Genomic DNA, 7,972 nt, shown 5'->3' with positions numbered 1-7,972 from the left:
AGAAAAGGTCTCCTTTGTCATAAAATGTCACTCTTTTGATATACTGCTGGCTTATTGAACGGGTCATTGAGAAACCTATGATTAAGTTTGAGCTATTTATAGGTATCTGACTCTGATCAAGTCACTTACTTTTCATTAACTTTAATTCCCTCAAGTGTAATATGAGTACATCCCACTGTATTCACAAAGTAGCTGTTAGGATTAGATGAAATTATAAAATTTTATATAAAAGTTATATAAAATAAATTTAATTTTATATAATTAAATTAATTTATATAAATAATTATATAAAATATATATATAATTTATTACTTATGGTATTCAAGACAACTGAGAGATCATTCTTGTCTCTTCCAGATGGGAAGCATGAGCTACCTAGGATACTGTTACTGAGGATGAACTGAGGGCATTGAATTACCACTCTGGCAGCTCTCTTTTTTCCCAGTGGAATTGGCTCCAGCCATTGAACAGATAAGGAGCCCGAGGACACAAGATGGTAAGTTAATTTTCCCCAAGATTTCACCTGTGTTGGAAATGCTATCATGGTTCTCTCTGAGGATTCAGAGATACTAACTGATAGTTCTTGGCTAGTAGTTTGGACCACTTCTTCAAGAATAAAGGTTGTATTTTGAAGGATAGAAAGAAAATGGCCCATGGGACGATATTTTGAAGATTGTCCACTAGATGGCATTAAGAGCCTATCATAATTGTTTTAACTAGGTATCTATTCACCAGTTAAATACTAAGAAAGATATTAGAAAATGGAAGTTAGTGATAGTAGCCCTATCTTTGAGAAAGCTATTTGTTCCTTTTGTTTGAATATAAACTAAAGGTAGCAGCAACATAAAGCTATCTAGGGACAATGTTTAGCTCTTGCTTGAAAGCAGTCATCTCCATAAGGAAAATAATTAAGCTATAGCAAATGGACAGTATACACTATCAGAACAACAAAAAAGCAGTGAGAAATTTTATCAAAAAAACTAAACATATTTTTGTTCTCAATTGAATTGCCTGAACTCTTAGTGAGATAAGTGGATTCCAAAAGAGCTTAGGTAAGTATATCAATGACAGGATTAAACATGGCTTTGAAAGGAAGCTGGGTAGTTTGACAATGTGAAATAATTCTAGGTTTAACTCAGAAGGATACTTATTCTGTCATCAATTTGGGCTTGCTTTTGACAACAGAACACTTGGATGGAATTTAGATAGCAATAATAACAAACATTATGATTATTAATTCTTATGTTCATTCTTGTTAATTCTTGTGACAGAAAGTAACTGAACACGAAGCTAGGACTTTTAGCCCGGGCCTCTGAGAGTAGCATTTACCCACTCCAAACAAACACTGGCTTTTCTGTTTTATTCTACTGTTTTCTCTATATTTTCATTTATTCTCTCCACACATCCCCACCTCCCCACCTCCCCCAGTATACTTTTATTCACTCTGTAGTGTATTAAAGAGCAAAACAGTTTTATCTCTCTACTCTCTTGAGAAAGGAAGAACATTCCCATTCTTGACAGCTCGGACTGTTCAGAGTAAAAAAGAGTGGTATATGGGTGCCATTTGGAATCGTGGGTGGGAATAGTCTCCAATAGACACACCTCTAACATCCGCTGTGTTGTGTCTTGTCCTCAGTCATACTTTAACTATTCTTATTATCACATGTTTGAGACCATTGCCTAATAAGTATGAAAAGGATAGCTTTACAACTATGCAACAGTAGACCTTTCATCAGCTGTTATTTAATGACTTTTATATAGGGACATGCCTGATAAGGAAAGAACCAATTTCCAATGGCCAAGGAATTGGCCTCCTTCCTCCCAAGGAGTCTTGGGAAAGAAGAAATTCCTCAAAGACATATTGTACAGTAATCTCATTATCTAGAGACCGGATCTAATAGAACAGTTCATACATGTCAGGGATCCTATGAAATTTGGTTCCTTATTCAGTTTTCCTGTTTAAAGATTTTAGCTTCAGACTTTATCTCACAGTTTGGGGGAATTCTATCCTCTCAGTTAATCAGTAAATGGTCAACATTTTAAGATATGCCACCCTTCTGAAATCAAAGTTCAGGTAGAACATTCTCAGTCAGGTTGCCTAGTTTTCCAGTGGTGAATAGTGCTAAGGGGCTGGGTTCAGGGACATAGCAGAGAAGGATTCAGCCCTCACACAGGTCATGTGGGTAACAATAGCTCCATTTTAGGATGGCAGAGCTCTCTAGGTCCCTGTGTCAGAATTCCTAACCAATGGGTGAGAGAGAAGCTTGAACTGCCCCTCTTAATTTAGTGGGAGAAAAATGTTTGGAATGTCATTTGCGTAAGTATGACCTCAACTTAGTACAACATGCCCAGGCAGGTGAGACAGGATCCACCATCCCTGTATGTAGAAGTCTCAAGGGTGTACTTTTCACATTTCAATTATAGAAATTCTTATCATGGGATAATATTCTCATCTACACAAGGTGAGACTCTAAGGTAATGTGATTCATAAAAAAATCAACAAGCATGACAGAATGTATGCAATTAAATACATGTTGACTCTTCTCAGAAATGACAAATCTTGTCTTTGGAGAATAGATTTGAATTTTGGAAATAGCCAAAATGTAGGTAGCTTGGAGGTGGTGCAGAGAAGAATCACTTAAAAAGCTGAATAATTGGAAAGGTTGAATTTGCAGTGCTCAATCTTTTTTAAATTTTTAATTATTTATTTCAAATAGGAGCTTCTTTCAGTTTTCACAGATTCTCTGGCTGTGGTAGGGTAGCCTGAAATTGAAAGTTGGTATTTGTGATACAGTAATGTGCACTTCTCTCCTATTTGGACATTCCATGAAAACAAATGCAGCCACTTGGATAGTTAACTTGATAGACTTTGAAGACTCAGTACATCTTAAGTAGATGTAGTGATTGAGGATGCCTAGACCTAAAGAACTGAGATTTTGAGTTGCATTCCCTTATCAGGAATTCCAAAGATCATCTGAATTTATCCTAATTATTCTGAAATTTCATGGTTTTTTTTTATTTTTTAAATAAAGTCTAATACTGTAGGAATGTGTTAGGGGATTATTTTTTATTAAAATGAAATTTGTCTTACTATTTGCATTTAGGATAATTGGATTTGACTTATAGGAAACATGAGAAAAAGAAGATTGATAAGCATTGTATGCTAGATTAAGATCTTCTACAGAGAATTGACTTAATCCAGCCTCTATCTTCTCCAGTGATGAAATCACATGATTTGGACTAAAAGTACAAAGTGAAAGAATTGGATTAGCTTAAAAGGAAAAAAGTTTCTAGACAAAACCCTGAACCTTCTGTTCTGATGATCTAGGAATTGGAAATGTGATACACAGCTGTTTATTCAAAGAGCTTTAAATTCTGTGCTGCCCATTTTCAGGAGGAATAATAACTTTTCCACTGGCAAGTCACCATGATCATCTTTAAATAAATGTCAAGCAAAGCTCATTGTTTACAGGTGTTAGGGTCTTAGCAGTCTTGATCAAAATATTAGCAAAGGATACCTACGGAAAAATAAAGGGAAGACTTCCTCACTGCAAAATACAGCAAGTTATGGTGTAGCTTTGAGCAACATACCACCTATATGATCTCTATGTAATAAGCTGTATATATATCTGACATACAAGTATATGTGTGACATATATGTACATATGATGCACATTTGAATATCACCCATATGAAAGAATATTTGGAAAATTTTCTTTTTAAGAAAGTATTTCTATGGATTTGAACAAGATTTGCTTTCTCCACAATTCTTTGTCTTCCTTTTTTTTCTTCAAGATTTTATTTATTTATTTGACACACAGAGAGAGAGAGCACAGGAGCAGGGGCAGAGGGAAAGAGAGAAGCAGGCTCCCCTCTGAGCAGGGAGCCCAATGAGGGGTTAGATCCCAGGACCCTGGGGTCATGACCTGAGCAGAAGGCAGATGCTTAACCAGCTGAGCCACCCAGGTGCCCCAATTCTTTGTATTCTTATTCAAAATATTCTTCTGTGTAAGAAAGTGATTAAAATATGATTGTTTTCCTCATCAAAGAAAAATTAGTCCTTTTATATTATGAGCTTCCCTCCCTCTACCAAGCCAAACAGTATTAGTTTCCCATTTCATCCTAGAACAGAGACTTCAGGAACAGGAGTGAAAGGGCAACTGGAAAAAGGTATGCTAGAAAAAGTCCTGAAATGTGGGTTCCAGTTCTACCTTTGTGGACAGCTTTGTGTCTTTGAGAAAATCCCAAGACCTCTTCAGGCTTCAGTTTTCTGGTGTGTAGAATGTGGAGTTGAACGAGAGAGTTTCTAAGGCAGTGGATTTCTACCCAGATGACCCATTAGAATCACTTAAAGACTCTGAAGGAGATGAGTTTTATCCCCAGAGCCTGCTACAGGACATGGTGCATGTTGCCAGATTTAGCAAATAAAAACACAGGACATTCAATTAAAATTGGATTTCAGATAAATGGTGAATAAATTTTTAGTATTTCTATTTATCTGTCGACCATACACATAAAAGGACCTCAAAGTTTGTTTGTGGAATGAATGTACACCATCAAGGCTCTATTAGTGGGAATTTTGGATAAAGAATGTAAGGTAGGGTCATGTGTTTCAATAGTTTTTCAGTCATACCACATGGAGAGTCTCTACTCTTTTTTAATTTTTATTTATTTTTGTTTTTAAAATTTTTTAAAAAATTATTTCTTTTTAAAAGTCTTATCAACCTTGATTGGAATACTTTTTCATCCTCTGGCAAAAACTATTAAATCAATTAAAGTAGTACAAATGATAAAGAAATTTATGGATTTACTTAACAAGAAGTCCAGAACTAAAATGAAGTCATCAAGGACCCAGTGTTCTCATCATCTTTCTGCTGGGACATCATCCAGGTGTGTTGGCCTTCACTTTCAGATTTGTTTCTGTGATTATAAAATGGCTGGTGCATCTCCATATATCGTCTTCACACAATTACCTTCAGAGGAAAGAAGAAAAAGTAGTCTTGTATTGTACATGTTGTTTTAACTAGAGGAAAATTCTTTCCTAGGGATTTTTACCCCCAGAATACTTCTTCAAAATCACTGGCTAGAATTGGGTCACATGCCCATGCACTAGCCCAAAGGGAAGCTGGAATGCAAATTTCAGGCCTTTTCACTCTTCCTGGTGGGAGGCAGTTCCTATAAGTAATGAAGGAAGTGGTTAGAAATAAATGTGGAGGCAATCAAATGTCATCCCTAGTGTCATCACATCTAGGGTATTCTTTTCCTTTGAAAGTCATCAACATATGGATGGATTCTTGGCTGGTGAACTGGTGTGGAAGAATGGAGAATACTTCACAACATTAGGAAGCAGTTCTTTTAAATGCCCTTATACATTCAGTCCTGACCCAAAACAGAGACATCCACATTGGTCCCAACATAGCCCTTTAAACATGTTATCATTTAGCCAGAGTGATTAGAGCTTTAAAAGTACACAATTACATCCCTTTCTGCCCAGAAAAAAAAAGAAAAGAAAAGAAAAAGTCTGAAGAATCTTTTTTCTTTTTTTTCATTATACACCTGTTTTCACATTGAGTACATGGCACAAAATTCCAATGAGTATATACACAAAAATCTTAGAAGAGCTGGCAGAATCCTCATTTCATAGGGTCTTTTTTTTTTTTCCCTTGTTGGAATCCATCGAGATGTACTTTCATTTTTAAGTACACTGTTAGAAGGAGGGTAATACGGATAATAATTTTCTTTTGATGCCCATGACTGCTCAAGATCCTTAAAGTGCTCTACGCACTTGTTTTACCCTCCGATCACTGATCACGTGAAGGAGAGCAATGTTTTTCAGTGCTGAGAATACTTAACTAGCCTCAAGACCTACAAAAGAGCTTTGGCCCTGGTTTTTACACAATGTGATATGCTTTTGTTCACCATGTAAATGGGGTGTGTAACGGGGGTAAATTCTTTCACAGTGCTCCTAAAGCACACATATTAAAGTGTATTTTCCCAAAGCTTATATAGAATTCCAAGTGGTGTATAAATATGTTTAAAATGCTACATATGGAGAAGAGAGAAAAGAAAGAAAACTATCAATTAAAGAACAGCTTTTCTATTCCAGACACAATGCTAAATGTCTGACATCTTTGAATTTATTTAATCCTGAAAACAACTTTTTGATTTATTTTACAGGTTATTGATTCATCCAAGGTCATATAATCTAATGAACATCAGAGACAGAATGAGAATTATTGCCAAAGACTACTCCTGCAAAGGAAGATATGTGGAGTTTTGATGAATACACACTTTGATAAGGTAGTATTTTCTTAGTCTGTATCTTTGCCTATCTATTAAAATAGAATTTCTACTTAGGGTTGAATTTCAGAGTAGGCTTTAAACCCACAACAGCACTCGTGATCATTAGCAGGATATCCAATTAGACAAATTTTCTTGAGAAAGATCTGCACATTTTCTACTGCCCACTACCAAGGATAGGCACATTCTCTGGAATTCACACCATTACACATTCCAAGCATAGCAAATAAATCATTAATTATTCACAGGAAGAGCATCCAAAGTTCTCTTCCTTCTTTGGGTGATATGACAGAACAGTGAAAAACAAAAAAATCCTGGGTACTTAGTAGTTGAGCAGTGCCTGATCTGATATCCCACTTGTCACGGGCTTTCTAACCATATTGCTTCATCATTTTCTGAGTAAAAAAGGTGGGGTAGGGGGAGGACTATGGAGGGAACAAGTTCCTCTTTAACTTTCCTGACCTAACTAAATCAATTTGAATTGTAACTAAGTAAAATTAAATAGCAACTAAGTAAAACTGAATAAGCAAAACTGAACAGTCTTCAAAGCTCGAGCTGTGTGCTAGTTCCTCAAAAAGGTTCTGATGTATGCACAAGAGTTTGTAGTGACTATTTGAGAAAAGGGTTGGACTTTGGAGGAATCCTGCCTGAGAACACTCTAATGAAAAGTAACCAATGAAGTCCAGTTATTGCTGGAAAAAAGAAGAAAGAAAGAATTTAAAGGTGAAAAATTGGTCCAGTGAAAAAAACACTGCCTAAAGATTCTCCTACTAGGTGTGTGGGCTTTCGTCTTTCTATTTTGCAGTAACCTGGACATAGTATTTAATTTGTTTTAGGGTAGAAAATTCATTTATTCAACAATCATTTGTTCAATAATTTATTCAACAGTCTTTTGCTGAGTACCATTTTTTTTAAAGATTTTATTTATTTATTTGAAAGAGAGAGAATGAGAGAGAGCACATGAGATGGGGGAGGGTCAGAGGGAGAAGCAGACTCCCTGCCGAGCAGGGAGCCCGATGCGGGACTCGATCCAGGGACTCCAGGATCATGACCTGAGCAGAAGGCAGTCGCTTAACCAACTGAGCCACCCAGGTGCCCGCTGAGTACCATTTTTGTGTTAGACAGTGACATAGGGGCAGAAATGGAACTATAAATTGGGATGTAAGAGTGAAAGTGTCCCTGCAAAAAAAGAGCCAGATACCAAAATTCAATAAAAAAGGGTGGGAACAAACTCAAAAGCATTTTCTTTAGAGTGACCCATGAATGTCAGGCCATCCTTATACTGTCCCACCCACTTATTATATAAACTGAAGTGAGGCCCAAGACGCTTGAAAAATCTGCTCACTTATGAAAAACGTGTCTACATCTTTTGCATTTTTAACAGTGTGCCAAGAACCTGTAAGAAATGTGTTTTTGAGTGGAACTAATGATAACAGGGAGTATTAAAAAGTGTGATGTTGGTCCTTTAAAATGGTTTTAGTCAAAGATCTTGGGGTAGGGTATGGATTTCAACTTTGCTACCCTAGAGAGATGGCTTCAGATTTCAGTGTTTAAAAGTTTTAGTTCACTCTCAGAACTCTAATTTAATATTAACTTTCACTTAGAGAAATGTCTTTTGGAATCAAACCTGAACCAAAGGAAAACTTCCACTGACAACTCCCTAGCTATGGGA

Source organism: Leptonychotes weddellii, chromosome 2 (assembly GCF_054177405.1).
Source record: "Leptonychotes weddellii isolate Sample4059 chromosome 2, ASM5417740v2, whole genome shotgun sequence".
Classification (NCBI taxonomy): Eukaryota; Metazoa; Chordata; class Mammalia; order Carnivora; family Phocidae; genus Leptonychotes; species Leptonychotes weddellii.
Note: the sequence above shows the minus strand (reverse complement) of the source record.